Source organism: Myotis daubentonii, chromosome 2 (assembly GCF_963259705.1).
Source record: "Myotis daubentonii chromosome 2, mMyoDau2.1, whole genome shotgun sequence".
In the NCBI taxonomy this organism is placed as follows: Eukaryota; Metazoa; Chordata; class Mammalia; order Chiroptera; family Vespertilionidae; genus Myotis; species Myotis daubentonii.
Genome location: NC_081841.1, coordinates 135440023 through 135464478, shown reverse-complemented (window position 1 = coordinate 135464478; position 24456 = coordinate 135440023). Strand labels below are relative to the sequence as shown.

General features: G+C 48.1%; 1 long non-coding RNA gene across 3 annotated transcripts; it reads right to left on the bottom strand.

The window, feature by feature from the left end:
• Window positions 1–15634: 15634 nt before the first annotated feature.
• On the bottom strand, window positions 15635–23585 carry LOC132228383 (uncharacterized). Of its 3 annotated transcripts, none has more exons than XR_009451343.1 (3): window positions 22752–23585; window positions 19141–19236; window positions 15635–19041 (listed from the first exon to the last, which is right to left on the bottom strand). It is a non-coding gene; the product is annotated as an uncharacterized LOC132228383 (long non-coding RNA). The 3 variants fall into 3 exon arrangements; XR_009451342.1 differs by lacking the exon at window positions 22752–23585 and having other exon boundaries at window positions 15635–15805; window positions 16161–19041; window positions 19141–20499; XR_009451341.1 differs by lacking the exon at window positions 22752–23585 and having other exon boundaries at window positions 19141–20499.
• Window positions 23586–24456: the final 871 nt, after the last annotated feature.

Below are 24456 nucleotides of genomic sequence, written 5' to 3'. Positions count from 1 at the left end.
CTTTCTGGGTGCCAGACACTATTCAGGCACCTCTGAGTATGGACTCCTTTAATCCTCACAAAATGCCCCTCAGTGGGAGCTATCATTATCCCTGTCCTACTGATGGGGAAACTGAGACACAGAGGTTTGAAAAACTCCCCAAAGGTCATGCCGCTGGGAGGCAGGTGAGCTGGGATTCGGCCCAGGCAGACTGGCCCCGGGACCTGTGCTCTTCACCACTGCCCTGCCCTTGACAAGGCCGGACCCTGCTGGCAGAAAGAGCTGGCTTTGTTTTTATTTTCACTGTTACATGCATATCCAAGAGGAAGCATAACGCCTGGAGCTCAAAAATATTCATGAAAGGAATGCATGGATGAGTCAAGTAATAGCCTCTTGCTGAGTACATAGTTTCGGCGAGACTGGCGCTTTGGAAGGCAAGAGAGAACTGTAGAGCCAGCCCAAGGCCAGAAGTCAAGCCACTGGGTTGCTGCCCTGGCTTCTGCTCATTACTTTTCCTGTGGACCTTCATTTCCTCACCTGGAAATTTAAAGATATCCCAGCCCCCTCCCCCGAACCCCTACCCGACATTACAGGCCTATTGTGGGAAGCAAATGATAAGATGCATGCGACATTGCTTTGGAAAAAACTGCAAAATGCTACACCAATTATCTATATAATTACATATCTGTATACAATTATATATGTAATCATTGTTGGCAATCATATAATAATATAATAATTGCTACTTAGGACAGGAGGGAACTGAACCAAAAAAATGTTTCATATTCAAAATCCTCCCTCTACCAGGCCCTCTCTTAAGAGCACCATGCTCTCATCAGCAAGAACGCGCGCCCAGCCTGGGAAGTGAGGGTGGGTGACCACAATCCACGCCAGCTGATGGAGAAAGCATTCAAAGTTCACATACCTGCTGTTGTCAGTGCTTTCATTGTTATTTATAGCAATTCCTGGAGGTGGAGTTTAGGCAAGATTCAAAATTAACCTGGGCTATGGGAGGCCACTGGTACCTGTTAAAAGGCTGACTGACGGCCAGTTTCATTCTGATTATGTTATCTTCCCACCGCCCATGTAGCTCCTGAAGGGAATGGAGACCGGCCATGCAGGCAGTTAGGCAGCACTGGAGATTCAAACACGTGGAAAACTGGGTGCAGGGAGGGGGCACGCCAATAAGGAGAGAGAAGAAAGGAGGGGAGGGACGAAAGGAGGCAGCGAGGGAGGGAGGACGGGAGGGAAGGATAAGAAAGGAAGAGAGAAGAAAACAGAGGGAGACAGGGGACTTTCTGACATCTTAGCGATTTATTGTCCGCATGGAATCCCCAGGTGTGCTTGCCTGGGCCCGGTTACTGGGGCTGCATGTCACACCTCCCGTGTTCTCAATCTCCTCTCTCAGAACCACATCCCACAGGGAAATGTTTCTAGAAGGGATGGCAGAAACGTGTCCATTTCCAAAACTTGTAATACTTCCATATTTCCCATTTCTCGCCTGACTATTATCATTTCACCAAGCGTCTTCAGGCTGGATAAGCTGGGAGCGGTGGGGACAGTGAGAGGAGGATGAAGGTCCATTTCTGTGACAAGGTGTCCATGGGGTTGTTAGTGAGCAGGCTCACACACAGGAAAGGGGCCCTCAGTTCTGTGGACCAGGGATGTCTTTGGGGCTCAGGAAGAGCAGAGAGCAGGGTGGGCGGGGTGCTGCGGGCCCCTTCCAGGGCTCTGGGTGCAGAGGCCCCAGGAGCAGCGTCCCATTGTCCGGGCCCCTTCCCTTCACTGGCCCTGATGCACCATCTGTTTCCTCCTGAGAAAGTCGGGGTGGCTGACAGAACACTGACGACTTTCAGCATGGCAGGGTCCTCCTAACAGCTATCTTTGTATTGACAAAGATATCCACAAAAGTAGCGTTTGCTCTCGCTTCAGAAAGGTTTCGGGGGAAAATGAAAGGGAGAGGAGAGTTGATAACATTGTTCCACACCCTGCGTATGGGAAAACGTGGGGGTTTTTTATATGATAGGAAAACGTTTCCTTTGTTCTCTGCCTGCGCGGCACAGGGAGATCTTGGCTGGGTGTTTCTTTCTATTTTACAACAAATACTGAAAATAGGCAGAGGATGGCAAAGGGACAGCTGCGCTTCCCTGGTGAATTAGGGCCATTCACTGTCAGGAGTCACCTAACCTGTATTTCAAGGGCCACCACTTCAGCTCCGTTTCCTGGATTGGCCAATAGCCCTGAAGGGGGCGGGACCTGCCCCCATCCCTTTAGGTCTGAGTGAACCCCATAAGGCGTTTCTCCGGGGTTTTCTAACGTCCAGGCTGCCACCTGCCTTATTTGTGTTGGAAAAGGTTCCTGCCGCTTTCTCACCGGGAGGGCCGGGCTCCCCAGGGCAGGTGGGGGAAAGTCGCTGATGTAATAAGCCCGGGATCTGCCTGGGGTTGCCCCTGGGGTCTGAGGACACCTGCACAGCCTTCGGGTCTTAGTCCTTAAAATCGCCGGAGGAGTCTTCGCAGTGCGCCCTGACAGCATTCCTAGGCGGGTGTCCCGCTGCTTTCTGCCTTGGCCTCCCCGTCTCTCTGCCCCCTCCCTCTGCCGCTCCCGCTAGGGATTGGCAGTTGCTGCTCTGGGGCTTATTCTCTGCCCCGGCTTGGGGTGCCCACAGCACTCCCGCCCCAGCCTCACTAGCTGTGCTGTGGTTGGCCCCCAGCACCCCGCCCCCCCCCTCGGTCCCTCGCTGGACCGCACATGCCTTCCCTCCCCGCGGAGCTGGCTCTCCAGTTCTCTCTCCGGAGGAGCCGGCTCGTGTCCTCTCCCTGACCGCCTCGCAGTGAGCTCTGGGCGGGCGGGAGTATCGGGCAGATGCAGGCAGTCCTCTGGTCTGCTCTTCGCTGTTTTCTTGGTGCAGAGGTAGAGAAGTGGTGCCGCCAGCGCTGGCAGGAGGCAGCTCTGAGGATGGCCGTGTCCCCCGGGAAGGAACCCTCCTGCGGGCCTCTGGTCCGTCCCATCCACAAACAAGACAGCACTTTTTAAATGTGAACCAAGAAGTCCCCCTGGGAAGGCCTGGGTTGTAAATCAGCATGGACATCGTGGGGCCCCATTCACCTTGTCCCTTCAGAGCCAGCACAGAGGGGACACCTCCACTTCGCGGGAGGATGGTGCTCCCCAGGGCCTGAGGGGGAGCTGCCCTGGGGAGCTTTTCAAGGTGCACAGGGACCCTCCCCCTCCCATCCCAGGGCTGAGGCTGCTGGGACCCACGCACCTTAATCCTACACATCTGGGAAGCAGTTCCCCTCCTGCCAGAGGTGGGGTGAAGGCCAAATGATTTGTGGGGGAGGCAGGACAGGGAGGGCTAAGAGGGAGAGCGGTGGCCACTAGAGACCCCATCATCCCTGCCCCTGGCTCAGTGGCTGTTGCCAGGCAGATTTTCTGTGTGCTGTGCTGAGGAACTTCAAGGGACCCAGAACGTTTTGTTCCTGTGCAGTGTAATTATATTATTTAAATTTAAGACTACAGCAGGGAGGGAGGTGCGCATAGTCATCTTTATGGGAGATCAGCAGACAAGGGGCCTCTGCGCAGGTTCCACCTTCTGGCCCAATTGCTGGAGTTTCAAGGACTAGTGACTCCCGCCTCCAACCCCCCTCCCTCTCTCTACTTCTACCTCTCTCTCTCTCTCTCTCTCTCTCTCTCTCTCTCTCTCTCTCTCTCTCAATCCACCGCTCTCTGTCTTTCTGCCTCTAATAATACAGCCACCCACTTGGCCCTTACTGGTGCCAGGTACTGCTCCAACATCTTTTCAGATCATTTAACTCCCAGTCTCTCTGAGGAAGGTTCTGTTTCTCTGCATCACATTCTTCTCTCTTGCTGCCTCTGCTCTGCCACACACACTCACACACACACACACACACACACACACACTCACTCACACTCATACACACACACACACACACACTCACTCATACACACTCACACACACACACTCACACACACACACACACTCACACTCACACACACACTCACACACACACACTCACACTCATACACACACTCACACACACACTCACACACACACACACTCACTCACACTCTCACACACACACATACACACACTCACATTCACACACACACACACACTCTCACACACACACATACACACACATTCACACACACACACACACTCACACACACACTCATACACACACTCACTCACACACACACACACACTCACACACACTCTCATACACACACTCACACACACATACACACACTCAGACTCACATTCACACACTCACACACACACTCATACACACTCACACACACACACTCACTCATACACACACACATTCACATTCACACACACACACATACACACACGCTCACACATACCCACATACACACACTCAGTCACACATACACACACATACACACACACACACCACACCTCAGGCCTCTCTCACACACACACTAACACTCCATACCTCAGACCTCTCACACTCACACACACACACTCACATACACACCACACCTCAGGCCTCTCACACACACACACACTCACATACACACACACACACACACACCACACCTCAGGCCTCTCTCACACACACACTAACACTCCATACCTCAGACCTCTCACACTCACACACACTCACATACACACCACACCTCAGGCCTCTCACACACACACACACTCACATACACACACACACCACACCTCAGGCCTCTCTCACACACACACTAACACTCCATACTTCAGACCTCTCACACTCACACACACACACTCACATACTCACACACCACACCTCAGGCCTCTCTCTCACACACACTAACACTCCATACCTCAGACCTCTCACACTCACACACACACACACTCACATATACACCACACCTCAGGCCTCTCTGACACATACACTCACAACACTCACAACACTCACACACTCACACTCCACACCTTGGGCCTCTCTCACACACACACACACACACACATACACACACACACATACTTACAGCCCACACCTTGGACCTCTCACACAAACACACACATACACAGCACTCACACATACACTTACACTCCACACCTCGGACCTCTCTCTCACACTCACATACATACACACTTATACACACACTCATACACAGACAAATACTCCACAGCTTGGGCCTCTCACACGCACACATATATACACTCATACACACCCATTCACACATACATAATCCACACTTTGGGCCTCTCTCTCACACACATTCACACACACATACACTCTCACATACGCACACCCCGCACACCCCGGGCCCCTCTCTGTCTCACACACAGCCCAGTGCCGGTGGATAGGACACCGGCCAGCTCCTGGGGAGAAACAGCCTTGGGTTTGAGGAGCTTCGTCAGCTCCCCCCTGCCGAGCACCTGGGATCAGCCGAGCTGCCGCAGCAGGGCTGCCCTGAGGTGCCTCGGTGGGAGACACGCCTTGATCACAGCTCGTGGGAAAGGAAAGCACACTCAAGCACAGGGGAGCCCTCCCGCTGGCTCCATGTGGGGCTGCCCCACCTGGTGCCGCCCAAGCCCAGGCCAGGTCTGGTGAGGGTGCTCCCTCTCTTCTGTCCTTAGCACTGCTCTGACCTTCAAGGTAAGGGACAGAGACAGAAGGGGGCAATGAGGAAAACAACAGAAGAAAATTTCCTTTCCTGGCAGAGGCCATGGTGGCAGAGAACGGGGAAGCCTGGATTCAGAGCCTGGCAGGGCCACTAACTACCTCCGGACACCTGCCAGGTCACTCACCCCTGGTGGCTGTCTAACCTTTCCACAGAAAATTGGATTGTATCAGTTTTTATTTTAGGGGCAGTGCTCTCCTTTCAAACAAAGCCAGAGAAGCCCAATATATAAAAATACATGCAAGAGGGTACAGGGAGGGCTCAGTCCAATTCACCCTTCACCCTCCTCTCAGCAACAAGCCAGATTTGCTCATTAATAAACCCTTCTGAGCCCAGCCGGTGTGGCTCCGTGGTTGAGTGTTGACCCAGGAACCAAGAGGTCACTGGTTTGATTCCTGATCAGGGCACATGCCCAGGTTGTGGGCTGTGCAGTGTGGGGTATGCAGGAGGCAGCCGATCACTCACCGATGTGTTTCTCTCTCTATCCTTCTCCCTTCCTCTCTCTCTCTCTCTCTCTCTCTCTCTCTCTCAAAAAAAAAAAAAAATCAATCAATCAGTAAAAACATATTTTTAAAAAATAAATAAATAAACTCTTCTGGAGGACAGACTGTGTGGCTTCCACAGCATCGGGTGTGGGAACATCAAACACAGGCTTCCGTCCACCGGGAGCGCACAGTCCAGGGGGCGGGGCATGCAGACGGCAGCAGCGCTCCCGCACAGGTGGCCGCATGCAGACAGCAGTGAATCAACTCAGTGGGAAAGTGACCTAAAACTGTGGATCCACTTCTGAGTATATACCCCCCAAAATTGAAAGCAGGGACTGAAAGAGATATTTGCATACGCATGTCCAAGGCAGCGTTATTCATGATAGCCATGGGAGAGAAACGTCCCAGAGTCCCTCGGCAAATGAATGGGTAAAGAAAATGTGGTGTGCATGTGCAATGGACTATTACTCAACCTTACACAGGAAGGGAATTCTGACACCTGCTGCCACATGGGTGAGCCTTGAGGACATTATACTGAGTGAAATAAGCTGGTCACAAAAGGATAAATATTGTATGATTCCACTTACGTGAGAGACCTAGGATGGTCAAATTCCTAGAGATGAAGTGGAGTGGTGGTTGCCAGGGCCTGGGAAGGGGAGCCGGGGAATTGCTGTTTAACAGGTACAGATTTCCGTCTTGCCAGGTGAAATGAGTTCTGTGGATGGATGGTGGTGGTGGTTGCACAGGAATGTGAAGGTGCTTAATGCCACTGAACTGTACACTTAAACATGGTTAAGATGGTAAATTTATGGGATGTATATTTTACCGAAATTAAAAATGATTTTAAAAATTGATGAGTCCATGTGTCAAAACGGTGGCCCACTTTGGCAGGGGCTGGGGCAGAAGTGGGAGGAGGCTGCTCAGCCGCAGTGGTTCAAGGCCCTGGGCCTGCCTCTGCCCTCAGCGGAAAGAATCTCCTTAATGGTCTCAGGGCCTTTGAGCTTGCTCTTCCTTTCACCAGATGCTTCTCCCCAGATGTTTCCTTGACTCAAATCCCCTCAGCTCTCCCCTCAAGTGCCATTCCTCAACGAGCCCTCACGGACACTCCTAACTAAAATAATGCTCCCATGAGCACTAGACTTATGGGGTGATCACCTCATAAGGTAGATAAATATCTAATCTCTATGCTGCACACCTGAAACTAATATAATGTCAACTATAGTTGAAAAATAAAATGTTTAAAAAGTAAAATAGTGCTCTTATGAGCACATGCACACACATGCACACCTACATAAGGACACACGCACACACACATACATACACATACACACTGCCTGGCACATGCCTGTGATGGACTTACCTTCTGCACAGCACTTACCACATCTCCTGTGCTGATGTCCAGATATTTGTTTATTTGTTTCTTTCCTGATTCCCCACCAAAACATAAGCTTCACCAGCGTAGATCCTCTGTTTTGTTCACTGTTCTCTCCTCTGTGCTTGACAATCATGGGCGCTGATATGAATTTTTTGGAAGAATGACTTTGGAGCCCTATCTGGTCTCATACCCACTCATCTGGGCTTGTCTTTGTTACATGCATCTCTCTCGGGAACCTTGCAGGGAGTTGATGTCCAGTTAGTTGAAGACGGGGTTTGAGGATCTGATTCAGAATTTCAGTTAAATAATAACTATTACCATCTTCTACCCTTCTAACTGGGCTTCACAGTTCAGATACCAGGAGAATGACAGACAGAGAATGTGGGGGAAGGGGAGTTCATTTTAGAGAACATAAAACTCACTTTTTAAAATAGAATCACACAATTTTTGAGGTGGAGAGGACCCCAAAGTTGGGCCGAGTTTGAAACAGTGAGACAATATCAATTACAAATGGATTTCATGGCCCCAGTGACTAGCAGCCTCTGGTGACACAGGCAGGCCCAGATTGTACTCTTGGTCAAACTTTCCATGTAACAAGGCATTTTGCTGAGGAGGAGAAAGAATTGCTGGTGGCAGCAGGGACAGAGAAAAGAGGCCCAGGCACCCTTAGGCAGGCGCCCGAGATTAGCTTTCTCCAGACTTGCTCCGGAGCACTTGGGCCTGTGGTCCTTGACACTGACTACTACGTGCCTGATACTTATACTTGGTCATGTCCATCAGTGTCTTGTTTTGTTTTGTTTTGTTTTGTTTTGTTTTGTTATTTCAATCCTCACCCAAGAACACATTCATTGACTTTAGAAGAAGGCAGAGAGAGAAAAAACATCGATGTCAGAGAGAAACATTGAGATTGCCTCTCATACAAGTTCCAACCAGAAACTTAAACCCAAAACCTATAGGTATGTGCCCTTACCCAGGATGATATGCCAACCAACTGAGCCACACAGGCCAGGGCCATCGGTGTGCTTTGAGAGCTCTAATCCATCCCTCCTCTAAATTAGGCTAAACCTAAAAAACACCAACTCTGAATAAGAATTCTGAAAACTGGAACTTGAAAGGCAATTTCATTTGATTTTTCAAGGCAATGATGCAAACTCCCGTTAAATGCATCATCACCGTGACATCATTACATTCTCATTAGTTATGCCTTGGAATTTTACCATTGGAACCACAGACTCTCCAGAATGGAGGGAATGTTAAAGGTCACAGGGACAGTGCTTCTTAAGCCATGGATTTCAACCACTTTGCAGGCCATGAAATCAATTAAGTAGACCATAATGAAAATCTGAAGTTGAAACAGAGCAGAATTAAGTAAACAATATCACAGTGCATTGCACATAGTAAAGGTAAGTATTACTTCACAAAACTTCTCATTAGTTAGATATGAATATGCATGTGCATAGTACTGCAATATGACCAGAATTTCCTACCAGGAGGCCTGGCCAAGAACAATTTGAAAGCTACTCCCCTGGTTGGTTTTCCGCACAGAGCTCAGCACTCCTATATCCAGCCTATATTCAATCACTCCTTAATTCCTGAATTTAGTAAGTGCCGTTAGTGTGAAAGGCGCTGTTTTGGATCCTGGGGAAACAAAGATGAATAGAACACTGTGTTAGGCAGGGGCCTGGCAGGAACCAGGTGGCACGCTCTAATTGGGTAATCTGAGAGCTTAATAAAGGAGCTATTTATCTGGCATGGGCAGGGTATAGGGAAACCTAAACAGATAGTACAGGACTGGGCTATGAATAGCAGAGCAAGGTTGGAAGGCACAAGGGACAGGAGATGTTTCCAGAACCCAGAGCTATGTGGAGCAGACTCACTGACAGGACTGTTGCCTCTGTCCAGAAACCCTGTCGCCAGCTCACAGGAACCCTGCAGGAAAGAAGCCAGAGGAATAAAGATATATCTCTCTCTCTGATCTCCTGTCATGAGCTCCACTGGCCAATCCCGACCCAGGGCCCCAGTAATGTCATCCAGTCGGGGCCAGCAGGGTGAAGAAGCGTGGGGAGTGACTATGGAGAGCAGACAGAAGATGACCAGTGCAAACAAAATCTCTGCTCTCCAGGAACTTATACCCATTAGATGAAAAGGCATGTAATCCAAAAAAATACAGCAAGGTAACGCATGCAGGGAAATATTAATGAGAGCTTCTGGAAGGCCCTAGGAAGAAGCACTTGACCCTTCAGGGGAGGTTAGGGAAGGCTCACATGAGAGAGGACATAGTTCTGTCTCTCCAACATTCTTTCCTTTGGGGACCACCTTCCCTGCAGAGGGTCCTGGCGGGTCCCAGGCACGCTGCCCTGTCCCTCTCTCCTGCAGGGGCCATGGTTATTGGCTCGGGGAAGGCCCAAAGCTCAGCCCCACAGAGATTTCCCCCAAGGATCCCCTGTTAGGAAAGGAAACTGACTCTTGCCTCTGAATTCAGGATGCTGGAAGGATATAAAGTTGAAACTACTGGCTGCCATCTCTCCCCTCTCCCCTGTAAGTGTAAATATTCAACTTAGGGGGGAAATTGAGGCAGGGCAGAGAGTCTTCTTACTGGGCAATGTTTTATATTCAGGGTTACTTCAGCATTCATGATAACAGTTTCTCTTTTCATTTTTTAGCTGGAGTTGAGTCTGTCCTGGTTCACCATGCAGAGGAAACCATGTGTGCTGAAGTGCAGAGGTAAGAAAGTGGATGGCATATTGAAGGACCTGTTAGGTTTGTGGCCTGGACAGACCCAAGGGTGCTTGTGAAGGGGATAGTCGGTAACAAACTAAGGCTACAACAGTGGGCTTGAGTCAGATGCTGAATATTGAGCATTCATTAAGGATTTCAAGCAGGGAGTGACACCAACAGAAAGCTCATCCTGAGAGCCATGAGGAGGTTGAAGTGAGCAGGGCAGTCCAGGAGGAAGGGCGCTGGTGCAGAGAGCTGCAGAGGCCAGCTGAGGACACTGAAGAACAGAGCTGGGACCCTAGAGAGACTGAGGGAGGCTAAGGAGTCTGGAATTAGGTCAGAGGTTCTGGTTTGGGTGAGAAGATGCATAAAGGGAATGCTACTTCCCTTATTTCCCACATCTCATAACTTTGAGGGTCTTCTTCCTAGTCCCCATTTCCTGAATGCATTCTGGGCTCATCAACCTCATATGTGAGATTACTCCAGCTGTGGTTTGACCAATGGAGGAAAGAACCATCACACACCTTGATGAATGCAGCCACCGGTCCTGAGGATCTTCTTGGAAGTCATTACACGGTGACGACTCACATGGATTGCAGTGTTAGCTACAACTCCTTAAGTCTTTTATTTTTTTTTCACATGGGCTCTGGATCATTTTTTAAATGGGATAGTGAATATTTTTACAAAGGAGTAATTTTCTAACCCATCTGAAATGTAAGCCTATATCATTAAGCTTAGTATGTCTTCCCTACATCTGAAAACTATACATCTCCAGTCCTTTGAATACAATTTAATTCAACAAGAGATTACGATGTGAAGATTCTAAAACAGATATTGTGAAAAATTCAAAAAAAGAACATGTTCTTACTGTTTTTAAGTAGCTTAGAATCCAATTTTATATCTATCTATCTATCTATCTATCTATATATATATATCTTTAACCTACTATATTAATATTAATATACTATATTACTATAGTAGGTTAAATTACCAGTCAACTTTACCTAAAAGATAAATCATTAGTAAGGATACAAAATAATAACAATAATAGTAAGAATAAGGCAAATAATACAAATAAATAATACAATAATTAATAAATAAATAATAATACAAGAATAAACTCTGTGTTTTGTATACTCAAAACTGTAAATCTTCTTTTGCCCACTCCTGTGTGTGTGTGTGTGGGGGGGGGGTGTGTATAATGATTAAACATCTTTGGATCAGTCTCTAATTGTAAAATGTTAGTGTGGAATGTTCATTATGATTTTTCAAGGTTCTGGAAATACTTACCATGAGGTAACCATAGCACCTTCACAGCTCAGAAAAGTTGAAAGATTTCACCATGTGAACTTCTGATTACCTTTTATCTACCTACATTGTGGGTAATTCAGATTAGTCACTGGCCATTCAACTCTGTGACCTTTGACCTAGAACATATCCCCTGGGTCTGTGGTTTTGTACCATCTTCTGCTCTCTCTTTTCTGGGGTTGATCTTTTGTTTATTTCCCGAGTCTCCTAACTTCTACAGATATGCCTCAAAAGGGGGTGCTAACAGATACATGCCTTTGCAGGTCTTAAATGAGCTATCTTAACTCACTCTTTCCCCCTTTTCTCCCCTCCCTTTTTTAGTAAACTCCCACCTGAATTCTTATCATCTGAGATTAGTTTTTTCAGAGTCCTGCTGTAATCATTTTCCATTTTTCCCAGATCACCACTTACTTAATCTGAACAGCCAGGCTGAGGACCACACTATGTGTCCCCTATGCTCCATGACACCCCCTTTCTGAAGATCTGTTGGGGAGCCTGACAGATCTCAGGACAGGAAAGCTGTGTGACTTCCAGCAGATCCATTAATTCTGCTAATATTTATTGAGAGCCCATGGTGTGTAAGGCACTCTGGGAAGAACAGAGCCCCAGGAAAGGAGCTGGGTGACTGGGAGGAAGACAGATCAGCAATTATAGGCCGGGAGCCCACAAGGAAGGAAGTACAGGATTCTTGGGGAGCAGAGAGCAGCATTCTCTCGCCCAGCCTCAGGGTTAGGGAAGCTTCCTAGAGGAAGAGACAGGTGAGCTGAGCTGGGAAAGAAAGAACAAGAAAGCAGGAAGTGGTTGGCCCAAAGGGAGAAGTTTGGCTTCTCTGTGACATAAAATGTGAGGGCTGGTGGGGGCAGAGAAGGCTGTAGGGCAAATGAAGGCGCTTGGCTTTTGTCTAATAGGAAGCCACCGAAAAATTTCAACCAGAAGTGATATGATCAGACTGATCACATTTCCTCTGTCTTTGCTAGCTTAGACGCTCAGAACTGAATTGGCAGCCCACTGCTAGCAACTGGTATACAGAGCAATCCATGTGCAACTTGGAGATTAATTTACCTTTTCTTCATCATATTATCTCTTTATCCCCATGTCCTCATTTATTAACTTCTGTTGTGCTCCATGCATCTCCGTAAGCCCATCACAGGTAAATAAATAAACCATATAGTGCATTTACTCTCAAACACCCCTCAAATTAAACATTTGTGTCCTCATTTTATAAAGAAGCTTGAAGAAATTCAGGAACTTGCCCATGGTCTTAGCATCACTCTATTCATCAATGGGACTTGTTCAACATCTCCCTTCCCCATCAGATTCCAAGTGCACAGAGGCAGACACCATGTCTGCGGGGTCGTGGGCGGATGCCCACCTCATGCACAGTGGCTCTCACACAGGGGGCCCCAGCCAGCTGCTGGCCGACTGACTGGCTCTCCGTGCTGGGGCTGTGGGATGCCCAGACCTGAGCACTTTCTGCTTCATCACACTGTCCTCTGCCACCTGCTTTGGTATCAGGTGGGCAAATCCTGTCCTCTGCCCTCTGTAGACACGTTTTTAAAAAAGATTCGTCGTTGAACTTCCAAGTTCATCAAGTAACTAACACCTAGCAGCTGCCTTTAGAACTGGACTTTTAGGACTGGGAGAAACCTGAGCGACGATTCTGATCTGACCGACTCATTTTACTGTGCACTAACTCGGGCTCAGAGAGAGTGGCGGCTCCCCAAGGTCACACAGCAGGTTAACCTCAAGTGTCAACTCAACGGCAGCTCCCAGGGACCTTAGAAATGTCCTGTGTGGTATTGACAGTGTCACTCTGTTCGTTTAGAAACATAAAGAGTAAATGTTTAATTTGACTTGCTCATAAAACTAAGTTGTTTGCAGCATGTAGAACAGTGATGGCGAACCTATGACACACGTGTCAGAGGTGACACGCGAACTCATTTTTTTGGTTGATTTTTCTTTGTTAAATGGCATTTAAATATACAAAATAAATATCAAAAATATAAGTCTTTGTTTTACTATGGTTGCAAATATCAAAAAATTTCTATATGTGACACGGCACCAGAGTTAAGTTAGGGTTTTTCAAAATGCTGACATGCCGAGCTTAAAAGGTTCGCCATCACTGATGTAGAAGGTCTGTTGATAATTTATTTTTAAAAGATTTGAAGCCACAGCCCTGGGATTTATTCTAGCCACCATTCTGCTTTAGAGTCTCAAAGGCTGAGTGAGAAAGCCTCCTTGCTTGCTCAGGGTCACAGCTGTCCTGGGCTTCTCCCTGCTCACACACAACTCTCCCTGGGCCGGCCCATCCGTTCATAAGGCTTCAGCCACCACTCAGAACCCAAGGGGTCCCAAACAATCATAACGTAGCTAACACTCTTGGGGCACTTCAATGCACCAGGCACTGTTCTAAGCACAACACCTAGCTTATCTCATTTAATTCTCACCACCACCGCCGCCACCACAATCCACACAACACAGAGGAGGAAACTGAGGGCCTGAGAGATAAAACAACCAGTCCACGGTCCCGTGTAGTGCACTGGTCACTGGCCCCTTTACCAGGACGGGTCTGTCTGTAACGCTCAGCTCTGGCCCAGGGTCCTCTCTCCCGAGCTCCCAATCCCAGCAAACAACTGCCTACGGGGCTCCCCGTCAGGCCGTCCCAACACCAACTCTAAACAACTCCGCTTCCTGCCTCACCGTGCAGGCTGCCAGGCAAAGCACCAGGAACCGCTGGCCCTCACTCCCTCGGTTTCCTTACCCACCACCTGCTCCCTGTCCATTTTATTCCTAGATATTTCTCAGGTGTGCTCCCTCCTCCCAGGGCCACCCCCACGGCATGTTTCCCAAGCGGTCCCTGTGCCACACAGCCATGGCTCCTGCCCAGCCCCCCACCCTCACCCGCCTTCCCCACAGACACAGAAGTCAGCACAGGGTTCCTGCAGGGGAATCAGAGTACATTCCTGAGGCCTCAACGCTGCGGCCCGAGGGTGACCATGATACTCCCGAGCCTCCTCTGGGGCCATCAGCATGCCTCCTGGGCCCTGCTGCCTCTATCAAACATCTTTTCCGCCCACTCTTCCTTCCTTGGGATCCTCTTCCTCTGCCCTCCAGCCATGCTGGTCTTTCCTTCTTTGCTCCAAGACTGCCTTTAAATTCATGCTCCCCTAGCACTGTTTCTGGTTGAAATGACTTTCCTTCCAGTCTCCCTTCTGCAGGCGACAGGAGCTATACATTGGGTGCTCATAGCTCTGTACAGCTATGTCGAGAAGATCTCTTTAGATGTAGGTAGAGGGTGGAGGGGAGGAAGGAAGGAATGGCATAAAGCCCTGTGATCACGTCAGCACATAACCAGTCCGCTTCTGCCTCTTCGTGGGCTCCTGGCGGCTGCACCCAGGACATCCCGGCCCAACTTCACCATCATCAAAGTTCCCCTTCTCCTGCCTCCCCAGCAAGGCCCTCACCCAGCCCAGGACCGGAAACCCCCTCCCCGGCTCTACATCCTCACCCCCAGGGCCTCCCTTAACCAAACTGGGAAGAATGTTTGGAATCTGCTGGTGGATGGTGGATGGAGGGGCCCCAGGGTCCTGCAGGGAGGCCAGAATGTTTGCTGTCTGTGACGTGAGCACTCAGTAAATATTTGTGGAGCAAAGGCCCAAACGTTCTATAAATATTTGTTTCAATAGATATGCAGTCAATCTCTGTGAGATAAGGTTTGTAAAGCCAAAGCGTCAGAGCTTTCAGACATTTGAAGTTAGCGGTTCCAGAAGGCTGTGTTTTAGCAAGAAGAGTGTGTGCTGCTTGTAGGTGAGAGGAGGAAGAGAGCGTCCAGGAGTGAGGCGAGCGAGGTCCGCCGGGCCCAGTGGTCCCTGACCTGTGAGACACTCACACCCCCATGCCCGGTGCCAGCCCACTCGTTTGCTTGGACACATTTGCTTGGAAGTGGCAGAAGCTGGCATGACCACGTCTCACCACCAGGTCCACGCTGTGAGTGGGGAGAGGAGCCTGCAGGAGGGTCCTGATGCCATGCCCCCCAGAGTCTGGCTTTGGATGGTTACACTGCAAACGTTTCAGACACTTCTTCGGGAACTTTGGGTTTCCTTTGTGTTTTTGTTTTGTCTTGTTTTCTTAAATTGTCTCATTGAATTCACACTGTTAAGAGATTAAGAGACACATTTGAATTGAGCTGTAAATTCGTGGAGAAATGATTTTTGAAACTCATGCAGTGGTCCTCTGTCCACACAAATGTCCTCGGAAATAATGTATCTAAGCTCCTGCAGGAACTTCAGAAAACCTAGAAGAGCAGGAGGAGAAAACAAGGCTGTGGGTAGCCCCGCCTTGCCAAGGGGACCACTGCTAGCATCCACATAAGTGCTTCTAGCGTTTTCCACCAGTGCGTGCCTTAGCTTTCCCAATTGCATCCAACAGGGATACTATTTTGGATCTGGCTATGTTTGGTTTTGCCCTCTTGCAATTTATTGTAAGCGATCTTTTTTCTGGTTTTTGTTTGCTTGATTCATTTTTGTTTTACTATTGTTTAAAACACCAATAAACATTTTGTACATGTATCTTTATAAGAAGCATATAGTTATTTTCTTAAGAAAAAAATTACTTAGCAATGGGATGGCCGGACCAAAGGGTATGCGCACACTTAGGGATTTGAGTCCATAGAGCCAAACTGCCCTGCAGAAATGTTGACCCGCACGCAGAACGAGGCTGTTTCTACCCACTCTCATCGACTTTTTCATCATTTCCAATTTGATACACAGCCTAAAAAACAAACAAACTAATAAACAAACAAACACCTTCAGCTAACTTCTATGAACTTAAAGGTACTTATGCCGCTCCCTGAATTCTTGGTCACTAAGGTGAAAAGGAGAAAATTCAAAGTTGAGGCATACTTAAAACCAGGAGCCCACTCCTTCATGTCCTACACACTTTTTTTCCAACAGCCTATTCAAACTGTTAAAGATTTTGAGTCTGGGGTTCTCCTGGTGACAAACCATTTCCTCCTACATCCACAGGATCAAAATTATTCCCAAACACCAGCACTTCCCTGCTGGAGCTCCCTGAGGCAGTTTATGGCAGATGCCCATTCCTAGGGGTGCCCCACGCCAGCGACCACAGCCTTTATAGTAACAGCAGATGAAGACGCTGAGCAGTGGTGGCCAGGGAGAGAATTCCTTGGCTGCATAAGCTTGGATGGCAGTTGGGGGTGGTGGTGGAGGAGAAATGCATGTTTGCTTCACTAACCTCTAATTGTCATTTAGCATTTCCTTTGGTAATAAATGCAGACAACAAACATAGTAGTGTTAGCAGTTCCTGTGACCTAATTACCAGTAGAAATCATAGATATTTCATATCTATTACAGATGTTGCAGTTATTTCAAAATGCCATTAAGCTCATTATTACTTCGAAATTACAGCAATTAATGAGGCCTACTACTAGATCTTGTTAGTTAATATGTTAAAAATAAGCATTCTCTATTACCATACCACTAATTTATTTTTTTAATATTCTGAAACTGTATTTTAATATAAAGGTTTTCTTTATGATCCTGCATATTTTATTATAATATTTAAAACTTTGTTCTAAAATAAAAGCATCTACTACTTGACAAAGACATACACACACCTTGTTCTGAGAATGGTTCACCAAACTTCAGAAGGACTCACAAAAACATCAGAAGACACAAGAAAAGACGCAGAACCTGGAGAAGGAAGCTCTGTGGGCAAACCAAACTTTCTGTTTTAAAATCCCAGATTTTCCCTAGTGGTGGGAGGATTGAGGCCCTTCCAAATATTTTCTCATCGCCATTTTTAATCATTCAATGGACATTTACATCTACAGAGAGCCACACAAACTGTGGAAATGAAGCCAAGACAGCCCCGGTAAGAGAGCTGCTGACCCGGCAGGTGAGAGGATGAGGTAGGCAGACCCAAGGAGCCGGGCTCAGAGAAAACACAGGTCCCAGCGCTGCTTCTGTGAAACCCACGGACGCTCCTCCCTCAGGCAGAAATGCCATCAGGATAATTCATGGTTCCCCGGTAAATCTTTTCTTTCTCTATGACTCCCATCAACTCTATCGACATCCTGCTTCTTCCTCGGGATCCTCCCTCTGCTCCTCCTTCCCAGCTGGATGGAATTACCCCCTCTCTCAACACTCTTGCTCATGGGTTTTAGCGCGGCCACCTTTTATTTGTGTTGTTTATAAATCTGACTCGCCTCCAGGATCCAAGTGCCCAGTGTGGTATCTGGCGGTCTGGGTGCAGTGGAGCTGATCCTGGGGCCCAGGGTCTGGCTTTGTGCTCTGCCCCCTCCAGTTTTCCGAGACAACTTTCTTCCCTCCCGCTGGCTGACCAGGCCTGCCAGGGGCAAAGCCATCCCCCACGCTACAGCAGCACCTCTCTCTGAAGTTTTCCACTACGTTCCCCCACCAGTCAAATAGGGTTTCCAAGGGGACACACTCCCTCACTCTTCAACCTGAGGGCTACCTCAGACAGCTTGCTTTCTGGCCTGGCTCTCACTCCCTCTGATGAGCTGTCCTTTTCCACTTGGTCCACCTCATCTTTTAACACTCCGTCAAGGTGCTTCCTCGGTCAAGTTGGACGCTTTTCCTGGCACTCGCATCCACCCACTCCAGCACCGCACAGAAATGACTCTTTCCTCCTGGGGGTCCCACGTGTCCTGCACACTTTCCCCAAAGGCCGTCTATGGCCCCTCCCTGGCTAGAAGTTCCCTAAAAGCAGGTCCCAGAACCTAAAAGGCAATACCTACTTGCCGAATGAAGAAGTGAGTGGAGGGATGAATGAATGCATGCCCCTTCTCTCTTCTTCTCCCTGTCTCTCTCCAACTCTTCTCTTTCCCTTCCAATCATTTGGTTCCAGGGCTGTCTTGGACACTCACTCTGCGATCATGGTTAAGTGACTTCACACCCCTGGGACTCAGTGTCTCCTCTGTAAAAGGAGGGAGGGGGAAGACCCAAGAGGCTGTGTAGGACACCCCCAGCCCCACAAAATGTGTAATGTGGGACTCTGTTGTGTGCCTTTGTAGGTGTCAGTACTGCTGGGGTAGACCCTCCTAAAGACACACTGTCTGTCCCAGGCACCCATCCAGGACCAATGTCCTAACCCTCATATCTAGTTGGTCATGTAGTCCTCTCACTTCTACAGCATTTATGTCTTTAAATCCCAGTCCCACCTCCCCTTTCCCTTAAACCACTGCTCAAATCCAGGCCTGCATTTTCTCCCATGTGGACTATCTTGTTACTGCCTCCATGATATCCAGTTGCATCTGAGTCCATCCTGTCTTCTGCACAGCCCCGGACCCCAGTCCTGGAGCCTGGTGACTGAGGGGCAGGGCTTGTGCAGAGATTGCAAGGACATGCAGGGCTTGGATTTGCTGTGAGAATCAAAAGTCCTTGCCTTTAATCATTTCCGTCCACCAGTCCTCTTTGTTATTCTATCTCCAGTGTTTTTCTCAAACTTCCAAACTTTGCCATCTGAGCTTTCTGGGCAGATCCCCACTTTCTAAATTACAGAGGACAAGTTAGATTAATAGGAGGGGGATATTCAGACCCTCCACCCCACCACCACCATCACCTGCAATTGATCCGTATTTGCATCCACCTTCACTTTCTTGTCCTTTCTCTGAGAGGCCCGATTCTGCCACCTCTGTTGTGGGTCCAATTTCTTCTTGCTTCCTCAGAGAGTGTAAGTCATTACCTATGATTGATAAGCATGTGCAAATAATCCTGTTTTACATTTTCCCCTTGACCTTCTGTTTAGTTGTTTCTCTACCTCTCCTCTCTCTCTTCTAGACAAGTTCCTTAGACTGCTGACTCCACTCATTAGCTCCCCTTGACCCCTTTCATCATTCAGGCCCCTCACAGCACCTTTCTGCTCCAGCCCACCTGAGCGCATCACCTTCTTTACTTGACAACCTCTGTGAACACTTTCCTGTTGTCACTCTGCCCTGACATCTCTCTAGCACATTACAATGTCACCCACACTCTTCCTAAATGTCCCTGCCTCCCGGGGCTCACTTGCCTCCCTCACCTCCTCTGCAGGTGGTTCTTCTTCAGCTCCTCCTTCAGCCAGGTTTTCTCAGGCTCCATCCTCCACCTTTCTTCCTGGACTAGACTTTTCCTGAGCAGCACATCGCCCCCCGGCTCACCTCCACCCACAGAAATGACTCTCAGCTCACTCACTCCAGCTGCGTTAATCAGGGCAGGCTAACATCCGTCCTCCCCAAAATGTCTGGGGCCTTGAAGGTCAAGTTAACTTTTTATTCTTTTCATAGCTCATTCTGAGTTGGGAGGCAGTCTGGGGAGCAGGAGCCTGATTCACACAGCCACTCAGAGGGCCTGGCTCCTGCAGCCTAGCTCTGTGCTCCCACACCCTCAGTCCTCCCACTTAGCGTGGGATGCCCAGACTGTGTCAAGTTCCTTAGGGCCCCGCCTGCAGGTCCCACGGACAGTCCTTCCGTGGCTGTATGTTATGGCCAGCATGGATGAGAAAGGTAGCCTGGATGTGCCCAGGAGAAGAACACTGAATTATTTAGCACCAACTCTCTGCTGACTCGCCCAGGTCTCTCTCACGGGCCCAGAGCTGTCAAACTGGCGAGAAGAAACCTTTTCTTACATACCTATCCCAGTGATGGCGAACCTTTTGAGCTCGGCGTGTCAGCATTTTGAAAAACCCTAACTTAACTCTGGTGCTGTGTCACATATAGAAATTTTTTGATATTTGCAACCATAGTAAAACAAAGACTTATATTTTTGATATTTATTTATATATTTAAACGCCTTTTAACAAAGAAAAATCAACCAAAAAAATGAGTTCGCGTGTCACCTCTGACACGCGTGTCATAGGTTTGCCATCACTGACCTATCCGATGGCTCCTCGTTCTACCCATTCCAAATGCTCAAGCTCCCAGGCTGGTTTACCTTTCTGTTCCAGTCCTGGTGATGGCACCATCACCCACCAATCACCTGAGCTGGAAGGACCCCACACCCTTCCCCACGCCCCACCCCCGACACACTACTTCCTGGCGAGTTTCTTAGATTCTTCCCTTGCACCTGACCTCTTTCCGCAGTTCAATAACGGACTTCTCTGCATACAATCTCATTCCACTTTCAATCTTTATAAATGGACTTATATTAGGTTTCATCCTTACAGCTCCTCAGTGTGATTACAAGGCCTACAGGCCTGAGCTCTGCTTCCCTGCTCAGACCCCATCAGCCAACACTACAGTTGGAGGAAGCCAGCATAGTTTCCATTCCTCTGCCTGTTCACAAGATGCCTCCAACACTCCTCCCCTCTCCCCTCTTCTCCCTCGTGGCAATCTCCATCTCATCCTAGAAGGCCCAGCTCAAGCATCACTTTCTGGGGGAGACTTCTATGACCTCCCCGGAGAGAGTTGACAGCTACCTCCATGTAAATTACTGCTGGTCATTTCACAGAATGGTCTCAAGCACAAGGACCAGTTAAGTACGCTAAAGAACACGTCCTCACCTATGGTATTAGTAAGCCTTTTCACACGCTAATGGGCTCAATTTGAAACAATGGGAAGGGGCCTCTAGTTCTTTATCTCACAACTGACTTATCTCTCCTATAGAACTTTGAGAATTGAAAGTCTGCAACAATAATTATTCCTGGGGCAGGGGGAGGAGAGGGGGGGAGAGAAATTGAACATAATCCCAATCTGTTGGCAGGGAAACAGAGAAAGGACCTGTATTAGTTAGGGCTCCTCTAGTTTGCAAGCCACAGAAAACCTAACTGAAACCAGCTTCAGAGAAAAGAACAATGCCCAGGGGTCAGTGTAGCTTCAGACCGGATGATTGTAGGGCTCAAATGCGTTGCAAAGATTAACCTCTCTGCCCAGTTTTCATTAAGCTTCCTCCATCTTCTGAATCTACATCATGGCTCCTGCAGGAGCCCCAGCTCTTTGCTCATGGCTGCAGCACTATTAGCAGTTCATTTTCAAACTGAATCCAGCAGAGAGAGAGACAGGGACAAGATTCTGAGTCTTTTGTGAGCTAAAGTTGACTCTGACTGCACCAGGTTGGGTCACCATGGCCAGGAAAGGGTGGATGTCAAGCAGATCATTTCTGTAGTCACACAGGGGGTTCCCAAAGAAAGGAGGAGAATGAACACTCAGCAGCCAACAGCAGATGATATTCCAACACCTCTTCTCAAAACAAAATTGGAACAAGAGCAAAGCCTCCTTTCTGAAGCTGTGTCTTGTTACCCACCTCCCAGGCAGAATTAATTCTTCCCTCCACTTTGTTCCATGATATTGAGGGAAATATATTTTGCATTATAATAATTCTTAATATATCCATGCCTCTGGACTGGGGCACCTCAAAAGTAGAAGTGTTTTCATTGCTGTACCCACAGCATGGGGGGGAGGGGCGGGGGTAGAGGGGGGGGAGCAGTCCCTAAGCTTGGCATATGGTGGGTGCTTAATTAGTGTGGTGGATTCTGTGAATGAATGGATAGTAACATCCTCCATAGAAATATTTCATCCTCCAGTGCTGGCTTTTCTGGGTCACGTGGCTATGGTATTAGGCTGGGAAAGGCAGCTGTCTCATCTACACAGTGGCTCTGATGCCATGCCCGACAGGGAGAAGGGGGCCATGTGCCTTTGTGCCATGTATTTTCACCTGTAGAGTCTCTGACTCAGTTGGCACCTACTCTTCCCTTTGTGGTGCAAAATCCCCTTACAAGGACACAGAAGTGCCTGGTTCTGCCAGCCAAGCAGCTTGGCAGACTGGGAAGAGTTCAGGGCAGAGTGTCGCCTGTCGCTGTTCAATAGCGGAGATGGGGTTCATGTGCCAGCCCAACTTGCACTGCCCCATGCAGCCCTCTTTGGGACACACACTGAGGAATGGACAGAAGGCCAGCACTGGGGCGGCCATGGGCCCCAGGCATGCTCCCCAGGATGGGGCTGCCTGGCTTTGGAAGTGGTTGAAATGGTGGCTAAAAGCACAAAGCCAGGTGTCAGACACACTGGTTTACATCACACTTAGCTCATTACACTGACTTACTTCTGTAATTCGGGATAATACATTCTTTACAGGGCTGATGTGAGGAAAAATTCGATACTGTCATTTCAATTGATTAGCACATATTAACTGCCCAATAACATGGAATAATAATAACAACACATGGGTTCCATTTTCCTTTCCCCAGGAGAGCGTAAATCTCCATGGTGACCCGACTCCACCATTCCATACCTGTGAGGGAAAAGCATAACTCCGTCTGTCATTTCCAACATCTTGGATCTATGAAGTAAAACAAAACCAAAAAGATAATAAAACAAGTTCTAGTTGTTTTCGTCTTTAAGGGTCCAAATTATGTGAACTTTAAAAACATTTTTAAAATGAATTGTCACAAAACTTTATGAATCAGGTATATAGTCTGGCTTTGGGATACAACCTCAAATGCCTATCTAAGCCAGGTAGGTAACCGGATGAGAGACACATGCCAGCCATTAACAGTGTGGGGCCATCCCAGGAATGGTGGGCTCTGGCAGACTGGAGGCCACAGTGGACAACAGCTAAGACTCAGCATCAGCTGATTATTGTCATGAAGGATTATAGATAAACTCAAGGTTGTCGGAACTCGGAACAATATCCAAGTTTCAGAAGGGATATCTCTAACCGCCCACCCCAACCCCTCAAAAAACAACAACACTGTAAAAACATGTCTGAGAGGCAGCTCTGGCAAGTAGGCTTGGTATGTCCTGAGGATTATGAAATTGTGACCTTTGATCTTAGCTGGCTCCTTGCCATTGGTGTTTCTCAAAATAAGTTACACTTTACAAGTTCGGCAGGCCAATTCTCACTGCATAGAGGTATTTTTTTCAAATTCATAGGAAGATATTTCATTCTTATCACATGGGAAGGCAATTACTTTTGATAACTATGTAAAAAGTTATTTTTCTCAGGTGTTCTACAGCTTCTTCAAAGTCAACCTCAAGGTTTACCTCTTCCCAGAACTCCTCCATGACGTATTTAACTCATCTAATTCCACTACTGCTCCTTGGTTCTCAATTCCTTTACATTGTAGTATTGCTTCCAGTAGTCCGTGTTTGTGTGCCGGGAGCCGGTCATTCCTTGCTGTTTCAAGGGACCTGGCATATATGGCATACTGTTCTTATGTTTGCTCACCTTCTTGGCACTATGTGTTTTAACCAAGGTCACCCCTCTGAGAAAGGTTGTTTCCCCAGGTAGGGATTTTCCCCTGAAGTTAGGGAGGGAATAAAACCCCTTAACTAAGTGCCAGGTGGGTAATTAATCACTTTAACTATGAACAATCATGCTTAAGCTACATAATCTTTACTCCCTGGAATGGAGATAAGAAACGCCCTAACCTTTGGAATAGAGATTGATAGGATTGGAATCAACTGGTATAAATACAGATGTAACAAGACAACAGGACACAGAACCTAGACACAGAACCTAGACACAGAACCTACACAGAACCTAGAGACAGAACCTAGTGAGAGAACATGGCAAAAGATCCTGGACAGAAACTGGCCTCAGAACCTAGAGACAGAACCTAGCGAGAGAACCTGGCTGAAGAACCTAGAGACAGAACCTGGCTACAGAATCTGGTGACAGAACCTGGCTGGAGAAGCTGGAGAACCTGGCTGGAGAACCTAGCAAGAGAACATGGACACAGAACCTGGCTGTAGATCCTAACCAGAACTTCGCTGGAGATCCTGAACAGAACTTGGCTGGAGATCCTGACTAGAGATCCTGGCTAGGCTGCTGATCAACTGGACACTGTCTCCATGTCATTCCTTCTTCGCTGACTCCATCCACACCTTTGGGAACCCCTGGACCTGCTGGGGTTGGACCCCAGCATTTGTGTACCAGTTAACAGACTAAAATTCATATATCTGAAATGTAACTGAAATTTCTCTTTGCTCTCTTA